The sequence below is a fragment of the Lactuca virosa genome, chromosome 2, assembly GCF_052849685.1.
Source record: "Lactuca virosa cultivar CGN04683 chromosome 2, Lactuca_virosa_CGN04683_v6, whole genome shotgun sequence".
In the NCBI taxonomy this organism is placed as follows: Eukaryota; Viridiplantae; Streptophyta; class Magnoliopsida; order Asterales; family Asteraceae; genus Lactuca; species Lactuca virosa.
The window spans coordinates 53,527,389-53,547,705 of record NC_136427.1 but is presented as its reverse complement, the minus strand read 5'-3'; positions in this window follow the sequence as shown (position 1 = coordinate 53,547,705).

Sequence of the window (20,317 nt, the reverse complement as noted above, 5' to 3'; positions counted from 1 at the left end):
CCTCCAATGTTTGAATCGTTCGTTCGCTCTGACCATCAGTTTGCGGATGGTAAGCTGTACTCAAACACAACTTGGTACCCAATTCCTCTTGTAGACTCCTCCAATGTTTGAATCCTTCTCGTACCGCCCTATTTATAGGGGCCGAAGCTCCTGATCCAACCGCTGAGAAGAGGCCACGTGTCGCAGATCCGGAGTTCGCAGGGGAAGGCTCGCACGAGGCTCGCACATAGCTCGCACCTGCGAAGGCTTGTTGGCAGCCTCCTACTGGACCGAGGTCTACTGGTCCGAAGTAGAGGCATCGTGGCATGCAGGCGAGGGTTCGGACACGCACCAAGGGAACGCGTCGGATTCTTAGTGGACCGCGGATACTGTTCATGCGAGGATGACTCAACAGCTCGGACACGTGGTACGTTCTAAGCGAGGGTGACGTGGCAAATCGTGACTATGCGAATCTTCTCGGTTTTTGTGCAAAAACTTCTAAAATCCATAACTTTCGCATACGAGCTCCGTTTTTGACGTTCTTTATATGCACGCGTAGGTAAAATTACGCTCTACAACTTCCGTTTAGACTTCGTCGGCTAATTTTGACCTTAATTTTTATATTATTATTTTTAACAGACCGGAACAGGAAATCCGTTAAAAATTCATAACTTCTTCATCCGACGTCCGTTTTCGTTAGACTTTTTACCGTTGTGCTACTAATGACGAGACCTTCGATTCTCGTTTAGTTTGTGTCTGCTAAAAATCACTCGATCTAAAATTCGAGTTTTTTGCTGTCTACTGCTAAGCTGAAACTTCGAAAAATCATAACTTCCTCATACGAAGTTAGATTTGGGCGTTCTTTTTATACCTACTCTCGGTTTAACGAACACTACGATTTTCGTTTAGATCACTAAGGCTAAAAAGTAGTTCATCGAAAACTCACTTTTTACGACATTCAGCACCGAGCCGGTTTTGTCGTGAAACTTCGACACGTCATAACGTCTTCGTTATAACTCGGATTTCGGCATTCTTTATATATCCGTAATCTTTGTCACGACCACTACAACTTTCTTAATAGATATCGGCTTTATCTAAAATTTAATTTTTACGCTCATTTTTATTCTTAATTAATTAACTCCTAGTAATTAAGCATAAAACACATAAAACACATAGAATTCACATAATTCCTTTTTCATTTCTTCAAAATGAGTTACAAAGGTTAACCTAGACTATCACCTTAATATTAATGCATAGGCTAGAAACACGAGTGTTACAATTCTCTCCCCCTTAGGATGATTCCGTCCCCGGAATCACATATCACCAAACAACTGCGGGTAGCGACTCATCATGTCACTCTCCGTTTCCCAGGTGAGATTTGGTCCATTCGTATGTTTCCAGCGCACAAGCACTAAATCAACCATCTTGCGTCGCAACTTCATAGTCTTACGGTCGACGATCGCCTCAGGTTCTTCAATCAACCTCTTGTTTTCATCCAACCTTAACTCAGAAATCGGAATTATGTCGGGCACATCTCCCGTGAACTTCCTCAAATAACACACATGAAATGTGTTATGAATACCCTCCAGTTCTTCCGGTAATTCTAGCTTGTAAGCTTGATTCCCGATCCTCTGAAGAACTTTAAATGGTCCAATAAACCTTGGACTCAACTTTCCCCTTTTACCAAATCTTATAAGTCCCTTCCACGACGAGACTTTAAGTAAAACCGAATCTCCAACTTCGAAGGATATCGGTTGTCTTTTCTTGTCAGCATAGCTCTTTTGTCGATCTTGAGCAGCTAACATCCTTTCTCTTATCACCTTCAACTTTTCAGCAGTCTGATGGACTATTTCAGGTCCCATAAACTGCTTTTCCCCAGCTTCCAGCCAACATGATGGTGTTCGACACTTTTCTCCATACAAGGCATGATAAGGTGTCATCATAATGCTTGAGTGGAAACTATTATTATAGGAAAATTCTACTAGAGGTAAGTGTTCATCCCAGTTACCTTGGAATTCTAGGGTACATGCTCTCAGCATATCCTCCAATGTTTGAATCGTTCGTTCGCTCTGACCATCAGTTTGCGGATGGTAAGCTGTACTCAAACACAACTTGGTACCCAATTCCTCTTGTAGACTCCTCCAATGTTTGAATCGTTCTCGCACCGCCCTATTTATAGGGGCCGAAGCTCCTGATCCAACCGCTGAGAAGAGGCCATGCGTCGCAGATCCGGAGTTCGCAGGGGAAGGCTCGCACGAGGCTCGCACATGGCTCGCACCTGCGAAGGCTTGTTGGCAGCCTCCTACTGGACCGAGGTCTACTGGTCCGAAGTAGAGGCATCGTGGCATGCAGGCGAGGGTTCGGACACGCACCAAGGGAACGCGTCGGATTCTTAGTGGACCGCGGATACTGTTCATGCGAGGATGACTCAACAGCTCGGACACGTGGTACGTTCTAAGCGAGGGTGACGTGGCAAATCGTGACTATGCGAATTTTCTCGGTTTTTGTGCAAAAACTTCTAAAATCCATAACTTTCGCATACGAGCTCCGTTTTTGACGTTCTTTATATGCACGCGTAGGTAAAATTACGCTCTACAACTTCCGTTTAGACTTCGTCGGCTAATTTTGACCTTAATTTTTATATTATTATTTTTAACAGACCGGAACAGGAAATCCGTTAAAAATTCATAACTTCTTCATCCGACGTCCGTTTTCGTTAGACTTTTTACCGTTGTGCTACTAATGACGAGACCTTCGATTCTCGTTTAGTTTGTGTCTGCTAAAAATCACTCGATCTAAAATTCGAGTTTTTTGTTGTCTACTGCTAAGCTGAAACTTCGAAAAATCATAACTTCCTCATACGAAGTCAGATTTTGGCGTTCTTTTTATACCTACTCTCGGTTTAACGAACACTACGAGTTTCGTTTAGATCACTAAGGCTAAAAAGTAGTTTATCGAAAACTCACTTTTTACGACATTCAGCACCGAGCCGGTTTTGTCGTGAAACTTCGACAGGTCATAACTTCTTCGTTATAACTTGGATTTCGGCATTCTTTATATATCCGTAATCCTTGTCACGACCACTACAACTTTCTTAATAGATATCGGCTTTATCTAAAATTTAATTTTGACGCTCATTTTTATTCTTAATTAATTAACTCCTAGTAATTAAGCATAAAACACATAAAACACATAGAATTCACATAATTCCTTTTTCATTTCTTCAAAATGAGTTACAAAGGTTAAACTACACTATCACCTTAATATTAATGCCTAGGCTAGAAACACGAGTGTTACACCTGATATGCTATTATTTGTTCGGATCTCTGGTCTGTTGTCGACCGGATCTGGAAACCTTATGTGTTTAGGATTCTAAATGTACGACTACGATATTAGAACTAACATGTAAACGTTTCAGAGTGATAAGGACGGTTTAAACAACTATCCTAAATAAAGATCTAAATTCACCTTATTCGGTGTATAGATCAAGATGGCAAGAACCCGCAGTGGAGCCGGGAATGCAAATGGGAACAGAAACCAACCCCCAGTGATTGAGCAAATACCGGTTGTGGTAGCCGCTGCTCAGCCGATTACGATGGTCGGAGTGCAAGCGATGATCCAGGCGATGTTAGATCGTCAAATGGAGGAAACCAAACGTTTGCTCCAACAAAATCGAGAGGAAGCCACCATACATATCGAACAACCCGAGTTGAACGAAGGGCAGTCTGTGTTGGGTTTTGAGCATTCTAACACTTCCTAAGTGTACATGCAACCCTATTAAACCTTGGATCTATGTTTGTCTAAGATACATGCAAAATATTATTTTCCAAGGTTTATAACCTATCTAGCATGGCATGGGGTACTTTTAAACATAAAAGAACTAGATGAGTTACATACCTATTGTTGATTGTTGATTCCTTGGAGTTTGAGAGCCAAGCACCAATAATGTGAATGCCTCAAATGGAAATCACAAATCACCACAAACTTGGAAAATGTATGAGAGAGTATACTAACTCTTGATTTTGGCCACCACACTTACACACACTTAGTGTCTTTTTCATGCAACATAAGCTTGTTTATATAGTGTGCATGGTTAGGGTGAAACCCTAATAACCCATGTCTTTTCCTCTTCCAAGGATCCATAGGTTAAAAGCTCCATGGATCATCCATGGACTTCCATATAAGCTTAGCCCATTAACAAATGAGCATTAGCCCACACCATATAAATACAATAGCCCATGATTTAATTAGTCTTCCTTTTAATCACTAAATCAATTCATAATTAATTCAAGATTAAAACTAATTAAATAACATGACTTTATATTAATATATTATAACTTATAATATATTAATAAATCGTAAGTATACAATTCTCATAAAATTATCCATAAACAGTTTGGGTGAAGTGCAACCCAAATGGACCATGCCGGGTCGGGTCAAGTATATACCAAATAAGTTATGGACTTAGACACCTTATCCAACAGTCTCCCACTTGGATAAGTCTAATAACTGTATTTGCGTATGTTACTTCAGGAACCAACCAGCAATCGTAGCTCTCGAAAACTCTGTTGAACTATGAAGCGCCATTTTAGATAAGTGATCATATAATCCTCTGTTCTCATGATATCAGCCGGACAAATACATGGAACAACGTCGTACTTATTGTCCAGCAGTTTGTTTCTCGATTTCCGATTTGTTTGACAAAGAACTAAATTGAACACATCAATTAGGTTCTGACCGGGCCCGGTACATAGGTCAAAACAAAATCATCGAGGGGCCCATATATCGCTTCTAATCCTCCAAGGACTAGAAGGAACAGATAAACTTCGACTCATATACTTGTTTCTACTACTTGTTGAATTATACACAAAGGCACGTTTTATAACATCAAGTTACTGATGCGTTTACGTGCAATCAATGCACAACCAACTCATAGGTAACAACTCATATCTCTAGGTTTGAAGACTTATATGATATTACCGTCTCACGATCACTCGAGATAAATTCCATGAAGTGATGCAAGTGAGCGTGGGTTGAATCCAATACTCATAACTTATGAGCACTCATGAGTGTTGTAGCCATGTCCAACATCTTAGACCTCTACAACCAACTCATGACAGTCTTGATTCATATCTACTTCCAACATATGACCGACTGTGGATGGTTTGAATAACTTAATCATTCGGAAAGAATAACCTAGTTATTATGGAAGTCAAAACATGCAAAGTGAAACACAATAATAATCGAATCCAATATGGTCTCAGAACCCTTTTGAATATAAATAAAACCACCTTTTATTTATCACCATATTGATTACACATTATTCATTGTATAATGTTTCAAATAATCAACTTAATACTTGAACAAAAACAACAGTCGTCCCATGCTCCTAGCATGTACACTTTGTTTTTCTAAACAATAGTTATGCCATACTCCAAGTATGCACACTATGTTTGTCTATGATCTTTACTTTGTGAAATAGATCAATTGAACATGATTCCAATGATGCTCATTTCATAATCCCAAATCCTTATTGTAAATGTAAAAATTCCTAATTCCTACCATTTACCAAAAACTGTTAGATTTTAAACTTATATGCACTGATCTTCTCGTAATGATTATGCACAAGGTCACCAAAACCTTGTTATCAGTCATTACAGAGGATTCCAAAGGAGATCAACTCTATGGAAACGAACTCTCATTTTCAAGGTACATTGCTTTGAACATCCTTCTTGCATAAAAGTTTCTAACTTTCTCATAGATTCTTAATATCCAACGCCCAATATGGAAAATTTCCATATTCCTATTTTGATTATCATATCTGAACAAGAGCTACCTCTTTTTAGAATATATCCATATGGTCCTTCCAAAATTTAACACTATACTTCCAACTGTCCCTGAGCAACCAATCTTTGGTGAGCCTTAGATAGTCCTCGACAATTGCTTAATCATTTTAGTCTTATCCAATTCTAGACTTTTCCCTTCTTAATGCTCTGAGCATTTGGAAAATCTAGAAAGGATGAATATTATAGCACATGTGACCGATCCTATACCCGAAGCATATGGGACACGATTCATGATGTCTCACATAAAGACCTGATACTAGATCATTCTTTTGCTACAATATTTTTTATTTGCCATGTTTTCAAAAATCGACTATGAAGAGGGATGCCGTAATCATAATCGAATTTGAGAACGCAATATATATAGAATTTCCTTATGTTGAACCATTCCAACATAAAATTCATATATATATCCTTGACTAAAGATGATTAAAAACTCAATCTAAGCTTTTAGAATTGAGATGAAGTATAATTTCCTCTCCCTTAATTATAGCAAAACAACTTTTTCAACCTCTACAACATTACGAATTGAAACTTTTGTTTTTCTATAATTAACATTGCTAACTTGCAACACTAAACATAATAATCATGCTCCCACTAACATGATGATTATCAGCATAACACTTATGCTCCCACTAGCTCTGACATATTTCCAGAAATCAGCTGGACTTCTGAAATTTGGATTCGTACACCCTTTCTTAGATAGCTCACATGTGTGTCTAAACAATTTCCAGAACTATGAAAAGGGATGCCGTAATCATAGTCTTAATTGTTTAGACCTTTGCCATTTCTCACAAGTCCATGTTAGTGTGCCGGTTAACCACACACGCTCCACTAACGACTTTGAGAATGCAAACATCACAATTGCTATCTACTTAAAATCTTCTTAGTGAAAGCATTTCCTCACCATCATTTTCATGAATCGGAGAGAAACCTTATGACACTTAGATTTTATGGTGTATGAGTTCCTATCCATGTGAATTTGTCAAAACCATAATCACAAGACTAGGTTAGTAACAAATTCAGCCTTACATGGATTGAACTTGTTCAATCTTAATTTCTTGTCATCTGGTAGCACAAGGCCCACCAATGCTTCCAAGCTGTTATGCACACAGTTTAGAACTAACAGAACTCATATGCATAGTCAACTTAATAGGAACAGACACAGAAACAAGAATTATGTCAACTTAATAGGTTTCAAACCTTAAGTCGTGTGCTAGTGATAAAACTCAGGTTTTAAATCTTGAAATCCTTTCAGGATCTTTAAGACTCCCACTGTCCTCTTGACATATAAGTTTCCCTAGTCAAGAACCATTCCTTGACAAAACAAATATTTAAGGGATAGTGCAGATTCTTATCAAGATAAACACTTCACACAATTGGTCTTAGTTGGTCTTTGTCTTATCCAAGACATCACAACTTACCAATTTCAAATGTACATGAGTATTTTACACTACATTTGATAAGTGTTTTAAACCTTACTTCATGTCACTCAATGTTATAATCTTGGAGTATGACTCTAAGAGTTGTTTTGGAACGAAGTATGATCCATCTTCTTGATTTTAACCATTCCAACAATTCATGACCCCTCATCTTAGTCATAACAATGCACTAAGATGTCCTTAGAGTATGAATTTGTGATATGGTTTCATAATCATTAAGATGATCATAAAAACATGATACTAAAGTACTCTCCCATCTTTTCAGATTTGAGAAACTTTTATCTTTCTGCCAAATTTGATTCTTCTCATCCGTTCTGCCATACATTGAAACTTTTCCAATGTTACAGAATTATACTTAACCTTATAAGTATAACCATATTTACTAATCTTTAGTAAATCATGACGAATTGATCTTTGTGGTGGACCTTGACCAGCACACACCCAGTGTACCTAATTCCTTAGTCCTTCAATTGACTCACATATGCATGTGATCAATGAATTAGTCTCAATTTTTACAAAGATGAAAATTCTCATTCATCATACAATACAACTTGTATGAATCCAAGTTTCTGTCTAACTAAAGCTTGGGTGATGAGAACCTTTCCTCATTTGGTAAATTCAGACACTACCACATATGAGAGAATCAAACTCATATTTCCAGTATTGCTAGAAACATACAAACATCAATTTCCATAAATGCCATTGTAAGGGGATATAATATAAAATAAACTAAACAAAACTTTTATTTCTTTATTAAAATGCGGAAAAATATCCCTTACAATGCATCTTCAAATGAAAACTATGATATTACATATTTCCTAGCAATCTATCATAACTTTTAAGTAGTAGCTCAAAAATCCGATCTCGAACCATGCGATAGAAATCCATCTTCGTGATCAGATTCAGCACACTCTTATTTTAACCTTCCTTTTGCTCGATCCTGCTAAACATCAAGATGCAACCAAGTCACATCATGTAATAAGAATCAACAATTAGGAATTTTAACAAAGTTAGATAAGGGACTTACCTGAAGCCGAGTCAAACATTTTGTCTCTACTTGCTTTCAAATATTTCAGGTATTCAGGGCAGCTTCGCTTCCAATGTCCCTTCTCATGACAATAAAAACATATAGACTCTTTGGAAATGGTACACGAGACAATCACAGACTTAGCCTTTCCCTTTACCTTTTGGTCAACCGGGTTGACTAAGGCCGATACCTTTCCATTGGGACGAGAAAGCTTTTCTGGACTTCCAATGTTACCATTGTCTATGTCCATGGAAGTTTGAGAATTAGACCTTCCATCAATATTTGCTTGACCATTGCGCCAAATCATTGCTGATTCAGCAGCAACAAGCAAATAAGAAAGATCTATTAGGGTCATGTCGTGATCTGTCATATGGTAGTCTTTAACAAACTCACTATATGACTCAGGAAGTGACTGAAGAACCCAGTCAATAGCGAACTTCCTTGAAATAACAGCACCCAACATTCTCAACCTGTATATGTGTGACTTCATTCCTAAGACATGAGTGCACACAGGTCTTCCATCTTTATGTTTCATTTCTATTAGAGCTTGAGTGACCTTGAACCTTTCAAGTCTTCGGGCTTGTGGGTCAGGGAGAATAAATGGAGGAGGTGGGGGGAGTGAAGCATGATGTTGAGGGACATCATCTTCAGGAGGAAAGCTTGTTTCAAGCGATTTGGGAAGATCATAGTTGTCTGAACCAGACATCTACAATGGGAGAAAATCAAGTTAGTTGATTCAAGTCCCTAATATAACACCCAATATGAAATATTAAGGCTAGGACCCAACACAATATTTTATAACTTGGAAGAGGGATGCCGTAATCCAAGCTATAAAATATTTGAAGGTAGGTGAATGACGATTCACCAATTTCCACCACGAAAAACGAAATAATTTATTAGGTTTTAATTGGATTTGAAACTCCTAGATCTTTTGAGATTCATTGAACTTTTCAATGGCATGTTTCAATCTCGATTGTGCCCTTCAGGTTTTGTGACTGGGATGCCGAGGATCACAAAACAGGGTGTGAATAACCATGCCAACTCACTTGGTACCCTTAATATTATCACCTAATCGATGTGCCGGTTAACCACACACGCTCCACCGATCTATGATAAACATTAAGTCACCCTTCGTGATCCTTACTAGTCCAAGTTACTGTGCCGGTTAACCACACACGCTCCACCAACGACTTGGTAAGGTACAAAGTGTGAATTTCATGGGTTAGCACCATATTCACATTTTCCTAAAGTAACTAAGATTGGGAATTTATAAAAGGTTTAGTTACTTTATAATATTCATTATACTTTTAATGAGAATTTATAAGTCCTTGTCCTACCCGTTCGGCTAACGACCCTCCACCAGTCAAGCAAGCGGTGGGTGAGAGTGGACACCCATTAAGTTGCCATTTTATAGGCAACAACCTTATACCCACCTTATAGACTGGCTTCGTGAATGAGGCGTACTAGCGGTAAGACGACTTTGATCTTATACATATATATAATAATTAACCATTAATGTTATAAATAGTATAAGGGTTGAATTTTAACTTTTAAAACTCTAAGGGTTTGGAATTAAAGTTTATTAAAGTGTGTGAAACTTTACAAATTCCAAAACTTGAGGGCAAGTTTTGTAACTCTCCATAACTTTCATTTCATAACTTATGAATTAAAGGTTCATAAAAATGAAGACTCTTCATTTTATGTAACTTATGTGTTTTAAGTGTGTGTTTAAAAGAAGTGACCTTTGGATATCCATAACTTGAGGACAAATTATGGACTCCATTAAAACACATAAATGATCAAGAATTAATCCTAAACAATTCAGCAAATAATTCCTATCATCTTCTAAATTCATAAGAACATGAACATGATCATCAAAGTTTCAAGAATTATATGAACACATACAAATCATGAAATTTTGATATAAGCTATTGTAAATGGATTAGAACTACCATTACACCAACTAAAACAAGTTTTACAACACCAAAACAGTTTAGCGTAATGTTTCTAGTCCATTTCCAGCAGCAAAAGTCGAAAAACTGCATTCTGAGGCTCCTACTCGCCGAGTGCACGAACCTACTCGGCGAGTAGGATGAGTTTACTCATGAACTCGGCGAGTCCCCCCATGGACTCGGCGAGTTCATCAGTCAGACAGCAAAAATTCGACTTTTTATCACTATTTTGCATCAAGTATCAAACAAACAAGTCTAGGCTCTGATACCACTGTTGGGTTTTGAGCATTCTAACACTTCCTAAGTGTACATGCAACCCTATTAAACCTTGGATCTATGTTTGTCTAAGATACATGCAAAATATTATTTTCCAAGGTTTATAACCTATCTAGCATGGCATGGGGTACTTTTAAACATAAAAGAACTAGATGAGTTACATACCTATTGTTGATTGTTGATTCCTTGGAGTTTGAGAGCCAAGCACCAATAATGTGAATGCCTCAAATGGAAATCACAAATCACCACAAACTTGGAAAATGTATGAGAGAGTATACTAACTCTTGATTTTGGCCACCACACTTACACACACACTTAGTGTCTTTTTCATGCAACATAAGCTTGTTTATATAGTGTGCATGGTTAGGGTGAAACCCTAATAACCCATGTCTTTTCCTCTTCCAAGGATCCATGGGTTAAAAGCTCCATGGATCATCCATGGACTTCCATATAAGCTTAGCCCATTAACAAATGAGCATTAGCCCACACCATATAAATACAATAGCCCATGATTTAATTAGTCTTCCTTTTAATCACTAAATCAATTCATAATTAATTCAAGATTAAAACTAATTAAATAACATGACTTTATATTAATATATTATAACTTATAATATATTAATAAATCGTAAGTATACAATTCTCATAAAATTATCCATAAACAGTTTGGGTGAAGTGCAACCCAAATGGACCATGCCGGGTCGGGTCAAGTATATACCAAATAAGTTATGGACTTAGACACCTTATCCAACAGTCTGAGGAGGGGAACTACAGTGGGACCGTTGGTCAAGTCAACCCACTGATAGTTCGACAAAACAACCAGGATGACGGAGTCGAAAGGAATGGATGCAAGTACAAGGATTTTCTGACTTGCAAGCCATCAACTTTCACTGGAAAGGAAGATCTGATCGGGGTCATGGATTGGATCTCAGAGATGGAGTTAGCTTTCATGACATGCGGTTGCAGAGGCAAGCTGCAAACCACTTTTGCAGTATGCCAGTTCCGAGGAGGAGCAGTGCGTTGGTGGAACACCCTGGGAAAGACTCTGAGCCCCAATGAGCCCCTGCAACTGACATGGACCGATTTTTTGGTGCAGTTCAAACGTAAGTACTGCTCAGCCCAAAACCTACTCGAGCTAGAAAACCAGTTCCTAACCCTGAAGAAAGGAAGCATGTCCATTGGTGAATACACTAACAACTTCATGGAGAAAATGGAGTTTGCCTTGCGTCTTGTTCCGGATGAGCTAACAAAAATTGACAAGTACGCCAAGGGACTCCCATGGGAGTATGTGGTGTCGGTACGTCAGGCACATACTCTGGAGGCGGCTATCTGGGCTGCCAAATCTGTGGAGGATATGATTAAAGGAAGGGCTGCCAGCAAGGTTGAGGTTGGCGAGAAGAGATAATTTGAAGGGTCTGCTAAACCCAACAATAAGAAGAGTAAGTTCAACTCCAAGAAGTTTGGAGGAGGAGGGAACGAAGCAAAATGGTGCGAGAAGTGCAAGAAGAAGCACTCGGGAAAATGTAGCGAGGAAGTGACCTGCTACAAGTGTGGGAAAACGGGTCACTATGCCAATGAGTGCACCATCAACAAAAGGGTGTGCTACGAGTGTCGTGAAGAAGGGCACATTGCTAAGGATTGCCCAAAGAAGAAAGATGCGGCAAGACCCAACATTCCACCAAAGCCGAAGGCGAGAGCCTTCCAGATGACGCTCGAGGCTGCGAAGGAGGCAGCAGACGTCGCTTCAGGTACCTTTCTTGTAAATGGTTTGCCTGCCAATATACTGTTTGATTCCGGAGCCAACTACTCCTTTGTATCGCATAAATTTGGTGGGAAATTAGCATTGCCTGTAGAAAAACTTGATAATGCACTAATTGTGGAAGTTGCCAGTGGCAAGTTCGTACCTGTTAGTAACCGTATTTGGAACATCGTCATCGACCTAAACGGAAACGAATTCCACGAAGAGCTATTACCCACAGAGTTAAACGGTTTCGATATTGTTTTGGGTATGGATTGGCTTAGCACCAACGATGCTGAGATTCAATGACGAAAGAAGATAGTAAGGGTAAACCCACCCGGAAAAGAGTCATTTATGGTGTACGGGGACAAACGCCGAGTAAATTCTGGAATCATCTCCCTGATGAAAGCCAGAAAATGTTTGTCCAAGGGATGTGCATCATACTTGGCATTCGTAATCGATGCTAAGAACGAAAAGAAAGAGGTGCAGAATATACCAGTCGTGTGTGATTATCCGGAAGTCTTTCCCGAAGATCTTCCCAGATTACCGCCTGATAGACAAGTGGAATTTCGGATAGACTTGTTACCAGGTACAACACCGATAGCAAAGGCACCGTACCGATTAGCACCGACGGAGATGAAGGAGCTTATGACGCAACTTCAGGAGCTGTTGGACGACGGTTTCATTCAACCTAGTTCATCACCCTGGGGAGCTCCGGTGTTATTCGTAAAGAAGAAAGACGGAAGCATGCGAATGTGCATAGACTACAGAGAGCTGAACAAGGAAACGGTAAAGAATAAGTACCATTTGCCAAGGATTGATGACCTATTCGATCAGCTACAAGGTTCGAACTATTTCTCAAAGATCGATCTTAGGTCAGGGTATCATCAGCTGAAAGTGAGAGATCAGGATATTGAGAAGACTGCATTCAGAACGAGATATGGACACTACGAGTTCTTGGTTATGTTGTTTAGACTAACCAATGCTCCAGCAGCATTCATGGATTTGATGAACAGGGTTTGTAAACTATTCCTCGATAAATCTGTGATAGTGTTCATCGACGACATTATGATCTACTCAAAAAGCCAAGAGGAGCATGACAAGCATCTACGGGAAGTATTAAAAGTGCTGAAGAAGGAGAATCTGTATGCAAAGTTCTCCAAGTGTGATTTTTGGATCCGAGAAGTCCAATTCTTGGGTCATGTGGTTAAACAGGAGGGAATATTGGTTGACCCTGCAAAAATCGAAGCTGTGATGAAGTGGGAACGACCAAAGAGTCCCACGGAGATTCGAAGCTTTCTAGGATTAGCCGGATATTACCGACGATTTATCCAAGGCTTTTCTTCGATAGCTGCTCCATTGACAGCGTTAACCCACAAAGGAGCTACATATACGTGGAGTGAGAAACACGAAGATGCATTCAAGAAGCTAAAGAAGAAGTTATGCGAAGCACCGATACTTTCTCTACCCGATGGAGTTGAAGACTTCGCGGTATACAGTGACGCATCTGGAGTCGGGTTGGGTTGTGTTCTAACCCAAAGAGAAAAGGTGATAGCATATGCCTCTCGACAATTGAAAGAGCGTGAAAAGAACTACCCCACTCATGATCTGGAGTTGGCAGAGGTAGTATTTTCCTTAAAGATATGGAGGCATTACCTTTATGGCACGAAGTGCAAACTTTTCACTGATCATAAGAGTCTCCAGTATCTCTTTAATCAGAAAGAATTGAATATGAGGCAACGACGCTGGCTGGAATTACTCAAGGACTACGACTGTGAGATACTTTACCACCCCGGTAAAGCAAATGTTGTTGCTGATGCTCTCAGTCGGAAAGTCAATCTTGAAAGGAAAAGGCCAAGAGCCTTGAGAATTGAAGTTGTCTCGACAATTGTGGAAAGTATCAAGAAAGCTCAAGAAGAAGCTTCAGAAAAGAATGACCGAAAGGAAGAACGTTTGGGAAAGACGTTGGTGTTCGGTACAAACCGTCAAGGACTGAAGGTATTTCAAGATTGGATTTAGGTACCTAAGACGGGAGGGATAAGAGATCTTCTGATGGAAGAAGCTCACAAGACCATGTACTCGATTCATCCTGGTAGCACAAAAATGTATAGGGACCTAAAACCCTACCACTGGTGGCCGACTGTCACACCCCAAAACCGGAACGGCAGAATCGTTCAGGGGTGGAGGACGTCATGTTTAGTATCACGAGATATGTATATGGTAAGCAAGTAATGAACAACCATTTCATTTCAAAAGAAAGTGTTTATAATGTGTGTGTTCACAAAACATAGAATTCATACACAAATAACAAAACAAGACTTGAAGCTATAATGCTTCATCTTCTGAATCCCCAGCACGAGCACCTGTCTAAAAGTCTCCTGAGAATACAAGTTATTTGAAAGAGTTGATCAGCAATTAAGCTGGTGAGTTCATAAGAATTTAGTGATGTGAGTAACTTGTAAAGTGTTGTTGAAAATGTAGATGTAAAATGGTGTTGAAAATGTAGTTGTAACATGTAGTTGTAAAACGTTGTAAGTTGTAAGTTCTATTTTGAAAAGTTCGCCTGTTCCTCTAGAAAAACCTATATTTCCTACTTTGATGGAAGTTTAAGTAAAATGACACTACAACCCTTTCTATGGGTACTAAGCGGATACGAGTTATATAAGACTCAGAGTAAACAAACAATCGATTGTGCGCATCTGCCCTAAGCTCACAACCAAACCAGGAACAGAAATTAAGGCGGATAGCACACATCCCATTGGTTGTTAGATCATCGTCGTATATAACCCTAGTGTAAACACTTATTACTCATGGAGTTAATTGTAATGGTTCCTCTAAATCTAATGAAAAGTTCTTTAAGAAAACCCATATTTCTTATAATAAAATGGTGACCACAGTGACTACTTTTATAATAGCTTAGTTTATACTGATATATATATATAATCCAATATCGGATAGAAAGTTAACTGGGTGAATCTGCCCTAAGCCCACAACCAAACGAGGAACAGGAAGTAAGGCGGAAAGCACACATCCAACTACCTATTGGGTATTAGTTTTATGTATAAACATGATGTATAAACTAAGGTATTATAGAGTTACTCACTTAAGGTCCTTTAAATTTAACTGGTTTAATAAAATGGTATAAACCCTTTACTGGGAAGTTTCTAGTTTTGTATACCAAAAGTATTGATTTTGGAAAGTATGTTTTGTACTAGAAAAACTGTGCTTTGACTCTGTGTCCTATAACCTGACCCATACCTGGTACCCTTATGATGACTTAATGTATACTAAGCATACATATATATAGAATTGGGTAGAAAATAGATTGGGTGAATTCGTTCCAAGCCCACAACCAAACAAGGAACAGGAAATGAAGCGGAGAGCACACATCCTATTACCTGTCGGACTCTATTGGTATATATATATCATGTGATGTATACATTAAGGAATCATAAGACTAGCATTATGCTCCTTTCTTTTAAGCGTAGCCTTCTACCAAGGCATCTTCTGTTATGTGCTAGACTCGACTGTTCAGTTTGTCGATTGTAAAAATGTATATTTTCCCTAGTTTATAACTATCTTGACTCGAAAATAGTTTGAGTTTGACCTTCAAGTGGTACTGTCACTTTATGAAAGTAATGGGAAATGAAGTACACAGTTGTCCTTTATAATGACATGCGGATGTACTAATAACCTAAAAACATATTTGTTTTATTACGGTTATAATGTCAAGGCTAGAACCCCTACTAAATGCTCTCCCTGTCAAGAGATTAAGGGAACCAAACGCGACCTCTGCAAATTCTTGCAAGCCGTGTAATTCACATTAAAGTATATGATCATGTATACCAAATATAACTATCACCTTTTGTTTAAAACAATGAGTTAGTGATTCATTGGTATAATTAGATCCTGTATGTGTTCTCATGCTATAGCAACCTAACTTGTTTGTTTTGTACTGTATATTGTACGTTCTGTTTGTTTCTCATAATTGGGTGTTCTCTCTGTATGGTATTGTTTGATTCTCTTCACTATATGTTCTGTATGGTATTGTTTGATTCTCTTCACTATATGTTTTGTATGGTATTGTTTGATTCTCTTCACTAAATGTTTGACTCATGTATGAACTGACTCTTTGTGTGCTTCATTGTACTAGAAGCAATGAATAGCATTCTCCTAAACTATACCTATTATAGTTTACTAGTGTTCTACTTGGACTGTAACTGAAAAGACTTGTTTATCTACTAAGTTATGTTTGTACTTTAAAAATGGAGTTTTGTATAACTATAAAGTAACATAACTTTAAAAGAGTTTTTGAAATGTTTTGACAACTTATAAACGACATAAGTAACATTTTGAAAGATGTTTATAACAAACATTTACACAATTATCATTGTGTTCAACTTGTATCCCCCCTTTAAAACAGTTAAAACAGTTAAAAGATTCATTACGGGGTATGAACTCACCTGATGTGGGTGATTCAAACAGGTATGCGTGTAAGGATGAGAAGTTCCACGAATGAAGTCCCGAGACACAATAAGTCCTAAATAACATATAAGGACACATATTGACATGAATATAGTGTTTATAAACAACTATATGAAAGGAAACACCTTTCGGGACTAGGAAACACCTTGACCAAGTGTTGGAATCACATGTGATTCAACAAAGGAAAGTGAAATGGCACTAACATGTGTTTACGGTTTAGGGTTTACGGTCCTAATGGGTTTACGGCCGTAAACCCATGGTAACTTCTACCATTTGGTGTTTTAAGGTCTAACAAGTCAAGGTTAAGCATACTATGATCAAGTCCAAGCCTTAGGAAGTAATTGTGGCACCATTGCACCACTTTTTAGAGTTTACGGCCCATGGACCATTCCTCATGAGTTTACGGCCGTAAACTCATGGTCAAACATGGCTAAGTGTTGGTTTGAAAGCTAGGGAAACTTTAGGGACTTTTGTTCTGCACTTGTATGAGAAAGACCACCTCAAATGAGGCTTTTGATGAGTTTACGGCCCAAAGGGGTTTATGGCCATAAACTCATGGTCATAATGGATTTGAGTGAATTTTAAGGTCCTTCAAACATCAGGGAAGAGTTCTGGGTCACTTGCCTTGCATCTTATAGGGTTTAAGGCCAAAATGGCAACCTTAAAGGGGTTTACGGCCTTGGGAGATGGCTTGGCTGTAAACTCCTTTTGTCCTTGTGTTCTTGATGTTTTCTAGTCTCTAAGCATGGATACTAACTAGATAAGAAGTATAGGGAAGTGTACTTACGATCTAGAAGCTTGAAATGGTTGATATTGGCCAAGAACACTAGTATGTGTTCTTGGTGTTCTTGGTGAAACTTGAAGATCTAAGAAAAGAGTGATTTCTATGGATGAAATCATGTAAGGATACTAGATTAAGAGATGTATCAACAAATCTAGGAAGAATACTTACTTATGTGAAGATCTTGGAAGGAACACTTGATGATACTTGAGAGGATTTGAAGGAAAATCGGCCAAGGAAAGGAAAGAATGTGAAAAATGGCCAAGTCTCACCTATATACATTTGAGTTTACGGCCACATGAGTTTACGGCCATAAACTCATGGTCTTGTGGCCGTGAACTCATTTAGATGAGGTTTAGGTTTGCTTTGCTACACTGTGGTTCTAGCAGGTACTTTCTGACACTTAATCCTTAAGTGTATTAGGCTCAAAACTCCTTAGGATGACCTTTAACCGGGCTAGAACTCAGTACTAATGAGTTTGACACTCAGTTGAGTTGATTGACTGAGCTTTAAAATAAATAAAAAAATTCGGGTTGTCACATCATCCCCCCGTTAGATGGAATTTCGTCCCGAAATTAGCTTTCTTAGCATTACTACTGGGGTTGCGCTCCTCTGATTGGCAGAATACCTACTCGTAGACCTGGCAACTTTGCCCTGGTGTTCATGATAAGATTCGTACTTGGTCCATCTATCATTACCTAGTGTATACAAGTCGTATATAATTAGGGTTAGTAAGACGGTCGGATGTGCGACTCCGCCCCAGGTCCACAACCAAACAAGGAACAGGAGATAGGGCAGAAACACACATACTAAATCTGCATAATCATAATCATATACCACCCTCGCGTATACACTGAATAGTAATAGGTGGGTTGTATTCGTCCTTAGCCTCTATGCTCGAACTTGGTCTGCTGGACGAGCGGTATTTCGTGACGGTCTGCGGATATCTGACGATTAGGCTTCGGAGGACAAAGTACTCTTCGCACGAGTACTTCGGGGTTTCGAATACGAAAGATAAAATCGAGGTTTAGGTCGGACTTTCGATACGAATGACGAAAGTTTCGAGAACTTGCCGATCGAGGCGATAGAAACATATGAACTCAGTATGGTCAGGACCACGCCAACTCATGACGAATGAAAGCAACGGACTCTTTACTGAACAAAGTTTGGTCAAATGAAAGAAACGTCTGATATACGACGATGTATCCCTTGTATGATCGATACTGTACTCCTTGTATGTTCGAAAATGTACTCTTTGTAAATGTTCCCGTGTTTCCTGTTTTCTCTTGAAGTTAACACTCCTACGTATCGCATCGCTATGGGCGCAAACATACAAACGAAAGTGCTCTAATAACTGGTGGGGACACTTTATATCTTGATCCTCCTTGTTTCCACTACAATCGCCTGCTATATACAAGTTATGAATATTTAAGATGAACCAGGCAGTCGACTGAGTAACTCTGCCTCAAATCCTCAACCAATTAAGGAATGGGGACCTAAGCGGAGTCACTCACTCTAAGTCTGCAACATCTTAGTTGTGTACAACCGTGATGTACATGTTAAGCCATAATAGCTTCTCTAAGGGATCTTTTAGTTCTCTTGAATACTGTGACCTATTTCTACATGTGAGTTATTATAATTACTTTTAGGTGTTATCCCCAAATTTTAATCTTATATGAATATAAATTAATTTTAAAAGCAATTACTATTTCGAAAACGTACCGCTACTCGTCGACGACTCCGGGGTAGATTCTCCGGTGGTGATCATCAGAATGTGTGCATCCGCGCCTGAGTTCTTTACTATCGGGCAGTCTCTCTGAAAATGTCCAGCCTCACCACAGCCATAACAGGCTTGGTTTTTGTCTGCTCCGGGGACTTGGGAGATCGGTTGAGCCGGTGCCCTGCAGAAACAGACTGTGTGTCCCTTTCTGTGGCAGTTCAGACACTGCATTTCCTGTCATACTTCGGTGTGGTGAAAGTTGCACTTTCCACACTTTGGGAGGGTTCCAGCATAGCGACTGGCAGGTGCTGAAGCAGTAGACGTTGTAGCGGCATACATAGTACTCGCTCGTTGCTCTTACGGGGTGTCTTCTGTTGTTCGCTTCTTCTTCCTCTTATTCCCCGACTTCTGATTATAGTCCTCTTCCCTCGATGGCTCGGGAATAGGGACTTTTACACCATGGTGGACTCCATGGTCGATGAGTCGCTGAGCCAGGCGTTTAGCACTATCGAAAGTGGCTGGGTTAGAAGACAATACATTTCCTTGGGTCGGAGCAGTCAGACCCCAAATGTATCTTTCTATCTTCTTGCTCTCCGGGGTAACCATCCCGGGGCATAGAGCTGCTAGCTCGCTGAACCGGTCAGTGTAGGTCACTATGTCTGAGCCGACCATAGTGAGATCCCACAGCTCTTGTTCCAGCTTTTGAATTTTGCCTAACGGTCAGTGTAGGTCACTTTCTCTCACTACCCATTTTAACCCCCTAAACCCTAGGAAAAATCCCTAGCACACAAAGGAAGCCCCGAGGCTCCCGGAGTCCCGAGAAAAAGGGTCTTTCGGTTCGGAAACGCTGCTCCGAGCAAAGCCCGGTTTTCTTTAAAATTCGTTGTAAGTGAGCTACGCCTACGCAATTTTTAATATAACTTTTAAATAATTATAGTAATGTTATTAGGTCCTTAAAATAATTATTTGGGCTATTATTATGAGTTATATTGCGTGTTATTTAACGCTTATATAATAATAATAATAATAATAGCTAGACTATTAATTAGTCGCGGTTAACGTTAAAACTAAACC